Below are 12,248 nucleotides of genomic sequence, written 5' to 3'. Positions count from 1 at the left end.
CTTCTCCAAAGTTAAAATATATTATTGTTCCCTTTTCTTCCAGTTTTTAATGATTTTTTAAAAAAATTCAAATAACATGCAATTAAGAGTTGAGCATAACATATTTACATTGTTTTTATACTCTCACTGACTATGTATACATTCAAAAGGCTCAAAACTAATAGCAATCTTCAAAATTAAGTCTATCTTTCCATTTTCAATTACAAGTTTCTTATGCTGGCCCAGAAAACACAAAAATCTACACAGCAAAGTCTGTCAAATGAAAGATAAACTGCCAGGCAAAAAATATTACATTTTATAACCTAATAAAGTGTGTTTAAGTGTGTGGATGTATATATAAGTGTATGTATATATAAAAGTTTAATCCTGATCTCCAAACAGCATAAAGAAAAGAGATGTATTTGTTTTCAACAATTCCATCTTACATGTGCTCTGATGGTTATAAAATTAAGTCATTTATGAATAAATAGCTCTTAAACATGATTTTTTTCTAATAGTCGTTGCTCAAAAAGACAAATGCAGCTTCTTTTTTTAAAATGTCTATTTCTATGCCACTCAAAATGTTAATTCCACAGGTTTGTTTTTAATTCTAATAGCATCAATTTATTTTAAGACTTCTAAAATGAAAGTAATGATCTGGCTTTGCTCTTTGAGAAAACTTCAGAGGCCACTTGTTAAGCATAAAAGTCACTGAAGAAACCTTTATCTTCTTTCAAGATAAATCTAATTCACATTGGCAAAACCAGCTAATTACCGTTCAGTGAATAAGTAAATAGTGGAGTTCAGTAGCTAAGTAGTTACTTTTTCTAATAGGTAAACTCAACCAAGTTAAGTGAACCTCTAAATTCAATGTGCTCTGACTACATTTCTTCATCTGCAAAATAAGTAACAGGAACTACAGCAAATTCTGTTATTCATTTCTGAAAGACAGAGAATAAACAGTACAAAAGGAATATATGATTATCAAGGGAATTAATGAAAAGAAATGCAAGGGAAAGTAGCCTAGCCTTACCAAATCTAAAACTGTATTAGGCAACCATCAGAACTATTTGGTACTGGCTAAGAAATAAGAGTGGTAGATCAGTGGAATAGGTTAGGTAAACAAGAGGAGATGCCCATCAATTAGGGAATGGCTGAACAAGTTGTGGTATATGAATGTAATGGAATACTATAGTTCTATAAGAAATGATGAGCAGGCAGATTTCAGAAAAACCTGGAAAGTCTTACAGGAACTGATGCCGAGTGAAGTGAAGAGAACACTGTACACAGTAACAGTAATGCTGTGGGATGACCAACTTTGATAGACTTAGTTCTTCTCAGCAATACAATGATCTAAGACAATTCCAAAACTCACGATGGAAAATACTATTCACATCCAGAAAAAGAACTGAATGCATACTATTTTCTCTTTTTTTTCTTTCTTGTGCTTTTTCCCTTTTGTTCTGATTCTTCCTTCACAACATTACTAATGTGGAAGCAATGACTATAATAATCTACTGTTTGATAAATCCAAAGACTCCAGCTTCTAGAATAAGAACTCACTATCTGACAAAAATTGCTGGGAAAACTGGAAAAGAGTATGGCAGAAACTAAGCATAGACAGACCAACATCTCATACCACATACCAAGATAAGGTCAAAATCGGTACATGATTTAGACATAAAGGGTAACACCACAAACAAATTAGGAGAGCAAGGAATACTTTACCTGTCAGATTTATGGAGAAGGGAAGAATTTATGACCAAACAAGAGACAGAGAATATTATGAAATGCAAAATGGATAACTGTGATTACATTAAATTGAAAAAACAAAGCCAATGCAACCAAGATTAGAAGGAAAGCAGAAATCTGGGAAAACAATTTTTACAGCCAGTGTCTTTGATAAAGGCCTCCCTCATTTCTAAAATATATAGACAACTGAGTCAAGTCATTCCCCAACTGATAAATGATCAAAGGATATGAATAGGCAGTTTTCAGATAAAGAAATGAAAGTTACTCATAGTCATACAAAAATGCTCTAAATCACTACTGACTAGAGAAATGCAAATTAAAACAACTCTGATGCACCATCTCACACCTATCAGATTGACTAATATGACAAAAAAGGAATATGATAAATGCGGGAGAAAATGTGGGAAAACTGGAACACTAATGCATTGCTGGTGGAATTGTGAACTGATCCAACCATTCTGGAGAACAATTTGGAAGTACAGCCCCAAAGGGCTATAAAACTGTGCATACCCTTTGATCCACCAACACCACTGCTAGGTCTGCATCCCAAAGAAATCATAAAAAGGGAAAAGGACCCACATGTACAAAAATATTTACAGCAGCTCTTTTTGCGATGGCAAAGAATTGGAATTTGAGGAGATGCCCATCAATTAGGGAATGGCTGAACAAGTTGTGGTATATGAATGTAATGGAATACTACTGTTCTATAAGAAATGATGAGCAGGCAGATTTCAGAAAAACCTGGAAAGTCTTACAGGAACTGATGCTGAGTGAAGTGAACAGAACCAAGAGAACATTGTACACAGTAATGGTAATACTGTGGGATGACCAACTTTGATAGACTTAGTTCTTTTCAGCAATACAATGATCTAAGACAATTCCAAAACTCACGATGGAAAACGCTATCCACATCCAGAAAAAAGAACTGTCTGAATGCATACTATTTTCTCTTTTTTTTTTCCTTCTTGCGGTTTTTCCCTTTTGTTCTGATTCTTCCTTCACAACATTACTAATGTGGAAAGATGTCTAGTAGGATTGTACATGTACAGCCTATATCAGATTGCATGCCCATCTGAGGGAGGGGGGAAGAAGAAGAAGAGGGAGGGGAAAAAACTTGGAACTCAGAATTTTATAAAAGTGAATGTTGTAATCTTTACTTGTAATTGGAAAAAATAAAATACTATTGGGGAGAAGAATATACGTTAATCTACATATGAGAAAATCTGAGACAGGACAATTCAACTATCAAACCAAAGTATTATTAATTTCATTGCAGAAATACTTTCACTAAACACGGAAAATGACAACAAATTAATGATAAATTCATAATTAAATGTTCATCAACAGAATAATTTCCTGTCCTAACCAAAGAAAGATAACTGAGGCTTGCTATAGACTTTTTAAAAGGTCAATGTCTTCCTATTTTTTTTAAATTAAGGAGTTGTCACCTCCTATCTAGACTAAAAAAAGGTGTTATGAATGATTTTTACCTTGAGAAGAAAATAAAATGCTGAAAACACCAAGCCAAAATAGCTTTATGACAAATTCTCTTCTTTTTTTAACATAAAATTCATTTTCTGATACATCAAACAAAAAATGTGAAGGGAAAGACCCTCATTTCAACCACTGTAAAAATATCTTCATTTTAACTGCTTTTCTACTTGCTTAAAATGTACAAATTTCTCTAAATTACTGCTGGACTTGAAGAGGATGAAAGAAATTTTTAAAACGTAAGCACAACCACTATAAAATCAGAGGATCAGTTAACAAAGTATGAGGCTAGATGAGAATTATAAAACAAATATAAAATATAATTCTTGTCCCAAAAGAGCTTACAATCCAGCTGGAGAAAAAACTATAACAGCAGCAAAGTTTCAAGATAGCCATTATCAAACGCTAAATTTTAATGTGGGTAATTAGTGCTGATAGAAAAAGGAGGGAAAAAAAGAAAAAAGAAAAAAAAGAAAAAGGGGAGATCAGTGAAGGTTTTGGTACTGGAGAGGGTGGGCCATGATCTAAGAGGGGAAAACTGGGTAACGCTACAGGATAGATATGCATTCTAAAAAAGGGGAGACTACGAGTAAAAGTACAGAGGTTAGGAGGGATCCTAAAAACATGGCATTGTGGTGGCATGATGAGATAAGCCTAACAAAAGTCCTGAGTATGTGATCAGGAACATAAAACCAGATTATAAATGCCCTTCAAAGCCATTCTGAGTTGTTTAGACTCTACGCAGTAGAAAACAGGGAGCTAATTAAAACCAATTGTTGGAATAGTTCAAGTAAAAAAAAATTTGTTTCAGGTCTTTTGTCCAAGTTGTATTATGCTTATCAGTATTCATGTTGGGTCTTCTCCCCACCAAGTTTTTTTTAAATTTATGCTTCCCCAGCACTTGGGACAATACCTTGCAGATGAGTACATAATAAAAGTCTACTAAAGAGAAATGAAAAACTGAGGCTATGATATGCAGATTTTTCTCTTATATAACTACTGTATAACTCTACTTGTGATAACTACTATAATTCTCTAGACCAGTTGTTCTCAAACTTTTTGGTCTCAGGATGTCTTTACACTCTTGACCAGTATTGAGACCTCCCCAAAGAGCTTTTGCTTATGTGGGTTCCATATTAAAAACTGAAATATCTTAATATTATGAAAATAATCCTGACCTCAGGGAGACCATACTTTGAAAACTGCTGTTCTAGACAATATTCTAAGCACACTAAATTGGGCTTTAATTAAACTCTATGTATTTATTCATTTGTCTCTAAATTTGTGCTGAAACTAAACCTTTTAATTTTATTACTCCCCTTGAAAATCCAAGGATACAATAACTGGAAGGCTACAGAGCCAATAGAACTACTATACTTATCCTAAAGTTTTTGAGTAAGAATGTCAGCATTTGAGCTACTATCTGTCTATTTGGGAGCAATGTTGCCAGGACACTCAAATATGTGGTTAATTTCAGACATGTTAAAAAGATCAAATTATTTTCATTCACATTGGACACTTCAAAACTGCCAATCGATATCCTTTTTAAAAAGTTATAGGTTCAATGGAGACAATCTCTTGCTAATGCCTCATATTCAATATTCTCAGGAGACTGCACTTAAATGTATATTAATGTTTTTCAAAGTAGCCATTATAAAGTTATTATTTCAGAAAATATTACACAAAAGATCCTAAAAATAATGCTTAAGGGTTAGAACTATCCCTACAACTGGTTCAAAACTTGTCTCTACATTTCTTTAATGAAAAGAATTTCCTTGTAAAGAAAATCTCTGAAAGGAATCGCTATGAACCTAAGATGATCCTATGATCACTGTGAGGTTCAATATCAAGTTCTCTCCATACCACTAAGTAACACAGCAAGGCTGCCAAACTTCAACTGCAACATGATGCAGAAATGATGTTGCATTCTTTAGTGACTTTGAGAAATTGGTTTTTATATTACCTATCCTACAAAGCAGAATACTGCAGTCTGCAACACATTAACACTTAATCACTTTGCTCTTAAAGTTATTTAATAAATTTCACAATGAGGCAAATTTCCCACCATATTAAAGGATTCTTGTCCCTCAAAATACTGAATAATCTGTAAATATTACGATTACTAAACATAACAAGGCCATTTCATTTTTCCTAATGGCATTTCATTGGCCTTCAGTGAAATGCCCATTAAAAGAATATGAGTAATTTCTACACCTAAAGAAAGAAGATCAAGAAGTGTAATTCCCAATTAACTAGAACAGGGAATGAAGTAATTAATACAGTCTATTTTATAGAGCAAGTCTAAACTACTGTAAACTAAAAATGTTCATGACTAACATCCCAAAATGTATTTTGGCAAGATATCCTCAAGAAAATATTTAATATTCTTTTTAAATTCAATCTCATAAGACAATAAAAGATGCCTCAATACACAAAACTACTAGGAAAAAAGGGATAAATTTTGACACACTATTACAATCTAATCCACAACATATTAATAGTATTGTTGCTCATGTGCTGGGTTTTATTACAAGAATTTGACAGATTTTACAACTGAAAAAAAGTACTCTAAATTTGAGATCAAGTTCAGTTTAAGAGAAGGGTTCCCATTCTGATCAGAAACACACCGGGGTCCACAAAACACAAGAGGAGCCAAGAAGCCATGTCAGTACGCGCTTTATCGGTGAAGACAAGAAGAAAATGAAATTAAACCCCCCGTTTTTCTTCTCCAATGAAAGGAAGTTGACCTTCCCTCTTTCAGGAATACTGATAAAAATGCCTCATCCCAGGGCCCTGGTCCAGGGTCTCCTCCCAGGGCGGTGTCTTGCGGGTGAAGGGGAGGGGGGGACCGGAACCGCAGCGAGGAGGAACCCGGAAGGAAGAGGCCAGAGCTCGGACAAAGCAAGACCAAGACCGGCGCTAGCAGCCGGGCATCCCTCCTTCTCTGTTCTCCCCGGGCGGCCACAGCCCCGCGCCCCCCGCCCCCCGCCCCTCCTATTCCAGGGGCTCCGGGGGGGGCCGCTGACACCGCCCCCATGCGACCCACGCAAGTCAGAAACACGCCACGGAGAAGGCCCCGGGCACTTGTCACCTAACAAGCTCCCTGCCCCCGGGGTGCCGCCCGCCCCCTCTGCGGCGCCGCGCCGTGCCTCCCGCTGGGAATGCGGCGCGGCCGGCGCCGAGCGCCCGGGCGGGGATGGAGATGAGGAGATAAGCGGGGCCCCCCGGGGAGGAGGAGGCTCTGACACCCTTAAAACTTCCGTAGGGAGAGGAACCCCGACGAGGAGGAGGGGGAGGCGGGGAAGCCAGCCCTCGGGCGGCCCGGGCGCAGACGCCGGCTCAGCGCCCGCAGCCCCCCGCCCGCCGCCGCCACTCACCGTCCTGCTCCTGCGGTGACCGCGCTCCCCGCGGGCTGACAAGGAGGGAAGGGGCTAGAGCCGCCCCGAGCCGCCGCCTAGATCCGCCGGCACGGGGGGCCGACGACCGGAGGCTTGGAAACAAAGGGCCAGCCGGCGGGGCCGCCAGTCCCCGAGCTGGGGAGCAGCCGCGAAGCCCCTCGAGGGCCCTGGGAGGGCTGTCGGGCGTCCGTCTGTCAGTCAGTCACCAGCGAGCGAGGCAGGACCGGCCGCCGCCGCCCCGACACATCCTCGCCCGGGGCCCCCTCGCCCCTGGTGCTCCCGGCCTCCGGAGGCTCTCCTGCCTGACCTGGCTCGGCCAAACGGGTCCCGAGCGGCGAGCCCAGCCCGACCCGTCCCGAACCTCCGAGACGAGCGTCCCCAGCTCTCCAGTCAGCTGCCGAAAATGGCGTCGATACCCCTCCCCTCGCTTCGTTCTCCTCCCTCCGGCCCCAGCATGCCCCGCGACAGCCTCCCCGCCCCGCCTAGCCCTACCCGATGATGTCATCGAGTCAGTCTCGGCTCCAGCGCGCAGACGCCTTTGTAGAGCAGGAGCCCGTCTCTGCTGAGCGGGGCTGACCCTGGCTGCAGGACGAGGGGTAGCTACAGGGCTGCAGGCCCGCCCTTAGCCCCCGGGACGGGGAGGTGGGGAGATACGGCCACTGGCCGATAGACTGTCCCACTTGCTAGACGCGGCCTTGGAGGCGCTTAGTGCAAGCCCCTTAGTTGACAGAGAAGGGAAGGGAGACGCCCAGAGAAGGAAAACGAGAGTCCCAGCGAGACAGTCAGCATTCGAACCCAAGTTTTCTGACTCCCAGGTCTAAGTCTCCCCAGGCCTGGCTTGGTCACGGAAGGGTGGCTGGGATCGGGAAGTGTCCCCTTATGCTCCTCTTTTCACATTGTGGTGAAGCATCAGGGTGCAATGAAAGCAGGGGACTAAGAATTAGAGGACTTGAGTTCGAATTCCACCTCTCCTAACTGTGTGATCTTGGCCAAGGCACATTCATTGTTTGCTAATTCGTGAAATGAGGCAGATGAACTAGATGACTTTCCAGTCTTCTTCCATCCGGTGTTCTAGGATGGCGAAAAAAGTATTCCAGCTACCACGCTACCCTTATGCTTTTTAGTCGCTTCATAAAAGTTGGTGAATATTAGTCTGGTGAAACACACTGGATCTCCAAGCCCCCCATCCCTGCGGTGGGTAATTGCCTCTGGCAAGAACGTCCTCCCTCTCCCACATTACCCTTTGAATTTTTATCAATTCTTTAAAAGTAAACTCATACCACCTCCTCCTGGAAGTCTTCCCTGATTGGATTTCTCCCTCTACCCTCAACCTTGCCTCCAGATCCTACCTATAGTATTTTGTGTTGCATCTTTTTAATGCACTTATGTGACAGCTGAGTATTATAGTTATCTGTTGTCATTTCCCCTTACGAAATACTGTTACGTTCCATAAAAGAGAAGGATCGGGTTCAATACAAATTTTGTAGCTCCCTCCAGTGCCTAGCACTGGGTACTTAATGGTTTTGGTTTTGGTTTTTTTTTTTAGTGAATGCATCAATCCCACCCTTCATTTAAAAGGTGGAGGACTGCGGGTGTCGGTTATCACATAAAATATGTATATTTGTGTGTATGTATGTCCGATGAGCCTGACAAAAGATTTTAAAATCACTTCAAGCAAAACTAACCAACGCAACTATTGACTGTATATGTGCAAAACCAACCAGCCAATCAACACACCAACACAGAGAGAGAAGAGAGAGACAGAGAGAGAGAAAGAGAGACAGAGAGAGAGGGAGAGAGAGAGATAGCCAATCGTGGTTGCGTTGGTTGGTTTTGCTTGAAGTGATTTTAAAATCTTTGTTATAAAGGGAAGGCTCGCTGAGTGGGAAAAGATACGAATATATTTCTATATTCGGCAATAAAGATGTAAAATAAAAGATATCAACAAAATTAAGATTGTTCGAGGCATCAATTCAAAAACGTTTGTTGAATAAATTGTTCCCCCACCCTACCTCCTTCCCCATTCCCCCTTCCAGTGCGTGCTTCTAGCAAAACTCATTTCCTGGGCTGGGCAGGGCTGCACTGCGCCTCCTCCCAGTCCCCTGGTCACCCCCCCACCCCCCCCCCCCCCCCCCCCCCCGCCCACAGTCTGTTTTTAAAGTCCACTGGTCCAGGTGACCCTGGAGCGCAGAGCCACGTGCCTTCGCAGTGCCAGGGGACAGAACTGCCTGGGCTGGCACCTACTGAGCACCGGCCTGGAGGCAGTGTCTGACGCGCACACACACGCCGCACCGAGCTCCCCACTGCTCAGGGCACCCCACCTCCATCACCGTCACCACGTGCGCACTTTCCAGGCGGCCTCGGAAAGCTGGATGTTCCCAGGCCCAGATTCTGCGCTGGCTGGGGAGAGGGCGTTTGCATCACTAAAGGGGACGTAGCGGTTGTTTGCCTGAACAGTAGAGAAAACAGCACACCAGGAAATGGAAAAAGGCATACTGCTCACTTTTGCCACCGTGACAGCCAAGAGAAAGGAGGGTTTAGAATCTGTGTCAAATGCCTCTCAAGGACCGTAGCTTGAGGCTTGTATCATTTTTTTATCTATTGAAAATCTTTTGTCCCTCAAGATTTCTCCATGCAGTGAAGACAGCTGGCTGGCATCAGTCATTAAAACCGAATTCTAAGCACTGAGTCACGACTGCAGAAGCCCTTCTAGTCCCAAAATAAAGTGGCGTTTCCATGGGTTTCATACCAACCCTGGGAACCATCACCCTTTGTTTTAAGCCGTGTGTGCAGATCTCTTTTTTTCTGAGACTGTGTTGCTTGCTCCTATTTGTCGGTGTAGGTGCCTGTGCTTGGTCATTTGTGTGTATTGTTGTATGTCTGTTGTGTAGTTTCACTGCCTTTTAGGCTGTGCCTATATCTGTTTTGTGCCTGTGTATCTGTGTGTGTAGCAGAGTCTGTGCCGTATCTATGTAGGTGTCTTTGTGTCTCCTTAGCACTAATCTGTTGCCCTAGAGACCACAGGGGTAGAGAACAAAAGAAAATCTCTGCTCTCCCCCTGGCAATTCAATGAGGAAACGAGGAAGGGAAAGCTTGGATAGAAGGCACTTCAAATACCTCTGGACAGGTCAGGGAGCGGGAAGAACTGAGGAGATGGAGGCGTGGACACCATTTTATTTAAGTAACTTGCAGTATGTGATGCTTTGCAGGATCTTTTTTTTTTACAACTCCTTTTTTGTTCTGGGGTTCCCCAGAAGTACCCACCAATGAGTATCTAACTTCAAATATAAATTTCAAGATTAATTCATACACACCCCTACCTGCAATGAGCACCTAACTTCGAATATAAATGAATTCATTCAATTCTCTACTAAAATGTCTCCCCTGTTCTATGCTAATCAGGAAATCTGGATTCCTGTTATGGTTCTACCGTGATCTTGAGGAGCTCAAACTAGAAGATAATCTCGGAGATCCCTTTCCAATCTGACAGTCCGATGTTCTGTCAGCTCTGATGTTCTGTAACTCCCGTAAGTCTCCAGGCTCTGGGTTCCCAAGGGACTAAATTCAATCTTGGGGGTAGTCTCCCCACACCATAACTTTATGCTTTATTTGGCCCCATTCAGAGCTTCTTTCTGGGAATTTCAGAATATAGCTGGTATCTAGATCTCTGTAAGTACTCAAAGTAATCATGCATAGCAAAGAGATTTTTTCCCCCACTGTGGGGGACAAAAAGGACTCACGGTAGCCTATAAACAGTCCCTCCTCTAATGTGGTCACACCTTTCTCCCTCAGGGACCTAAATAGTCCTGCAGACTCACAGAGATACCCTGTAGTTTGAACTACCTAGAGGCATCCTGGTGTGATAGAGCACTTGAATCAGAATCAGAGACTCTGAGCAAGTCACTTAACCTCTTTGCCTCAGTTTCCTCATCTGTAAAATGAGGCATTTAGATTTAATGACCTTTAAGATCTCTAAATCTATGATTCTATGACTCTCCTAGGAAGAGAAAGAAATCATTAAAAGAAATAATCTCCCAACATTTCTTTCCTAACCCCAGAGACTCATACAAGTCTCCAACCTCATAGTAAAAGTCTGAGGGTTTGAATCTCTCTCAATAGGAAAACAAATACTAGAGAGATTTTCCCCTTACTATTGGACCTATACCATCTGAATAACTCACGATAGTAGTAAAGGGTAAAGTTCTTGGGTTTTGGTCTTCCATACTGTGACAGTCATCTCTTGAGCTGTTGCCATCTCTTGAGCTAAGAGTTTCTGTAGCTGCATCTCTACAGCTGACATGGTGGGGGGGAGGGGGGCAGAGGTTAAATCAGTTTATCATTTCGTCCCTGGAGGCTGTGCAGATGCACAAGCATCCCCTCTTTCAGGTCTCATATCTATCCTCAGATCCCTCTAGATAACTCCAAAAATGGGTTCTCTTTTATAGGCACAAGACAAAGAGGTAGATCTGACCCACAATAACCCAACAGTTGCCTACTAAATCATTTCAATAACTGAAACTTGATCACTCATCTTCAATGAGATGTGAGTCAATGGAGAAGTCCCTACCCTCCACACAGGGAGGGTTCACCTCCCTGTAACTATAAATCCTTTAAAGAAGGACTTGCTTTTTGTGTTTCTTTACATGCACAGCCTTACTACAGTGCCTGTTTTAATAAATAATAAATTATTCTTTACTTGATTAATAATCCTATCCAGTTAACTCCCCTGACCAATTTTCTACAGTTCTATAATTCTAAGTCCCCTTTCAGCTCTGGAATTCTTAGACTTATGATTTTAAGGGACTTCCAAATGGTGTCATTTGATGGTCACTTGCAAGAGAATCTCTCAGAGATGCCTAGCTAGGCAAGATCCTCTCACCCACACTCAGATTGACAAAGGTACTAATTTATAACCACATTCAGCTCCTTAGCACTATAGCATCCCCTGGGGCAGTTGTTCCAGTTCAGTATTCAAAGGAATAAGTACTACTACTATAGGATCAAGGCACTCTGCATCTGAACTCCTCAACCTACAGTTTGCTGTTTCCTGAACTTGACCCTTAAAAACCCTGTTCCTGGAATACTCTTCCTCCTCAATAACTTAAACTTGGAACAGTAGTCTTGGGGTGAGTTTTAGAAATAAAGCTGATATATTCATAAAAAAGGGAAGGCAGGAAGAGCTTAGCAGAGAGGGGGTGGAGTACAGATGCCAATGTACTGACTTGTTTACTTGACTGTACTTGTTATGAGAGAAGTTCCAGTGGAAGGAGGGAGTCATTGGGAAGTGAGTGATGTTAAAAGAAAAATGATATTAAAACTTTTACCACTAAAAAAGGAAGGGGGAGACCAGATGGTGTTAGGGTATTTAGTTTGAATTCCTCTATGTTTTTATCTCTTAGTATTATCTTATTCTCATGAAAAGGCAATCTGGGTGGGGGTAGTTTTGTTTGTTTTAGTTTTTTGTCGTTCACTGAATGTGTGAATATTAACAGAGTCCAACCAAGGGGGGAAGAAAGGGGACCTGGGACATTTAACCTATATAATTCTTGCCTGCATACATACCTTGGTTACACTTTTTGTGGATGGGACTATATAGAGGAACTAGAATGGAAAAACAATCAAGTCTGG

General features: G+C 41.9%; 1 protein-coding gene across 14 annotated transcripts in view; it reads right to left on the bottom strand.

Moving 5' to 3' along the window:
- The window catches only part of KLC1 (kinesin light chain 1), a 77,094-nt gene extending 70,096 nt beyond the window's left edge, over positions 1 to 6,998 (bottom strand). For 10 of the 14 annotated variants that reach the window (XM_027848999.1, XM_027849002.1, XM_027849001.1 and 7 more), the window contains exon 1: positions 6,600 to 6,706. The gene's annotated coding sequence lies outside the window, so the exon portion shown is untranslated. Of the gene's footprint in view, positions 1 to 6,599; positions 6,707 to 6,927 lie in introns of those variants that run through there. The other 4 variants (XR_003567988.1, XM_027849005.1, XM_027849006.1 and 1 more) reach the window with 2 other exon arrangements.
- Positions 6,999 to 12,248: the final 5,250 nt, after the last annotated feature.

The sequence above is a fragment of the Vombatus ursinus genome, unplaced genomic scaffold, assembly GCF_900497805.2.
Source record: "Vombatus ursinus unplaced genomic scaffold, bare-nosed wombat genome assembly UNPS02007284.1, whole genome shotgun sequence".
In the NCBI taxonomy this organism is placed as follows: Eukaryota; Metazoa; Chordata; class Mammalia; order Diprotodontia; family Vombatidae; genus Vombatus; species Vombatus ursinus.
The sequence above is the reverse complement of the archived record's forward strand: the minus strand, read 5'-3'. Positions and strand labels throughout refer to the sequence as shown.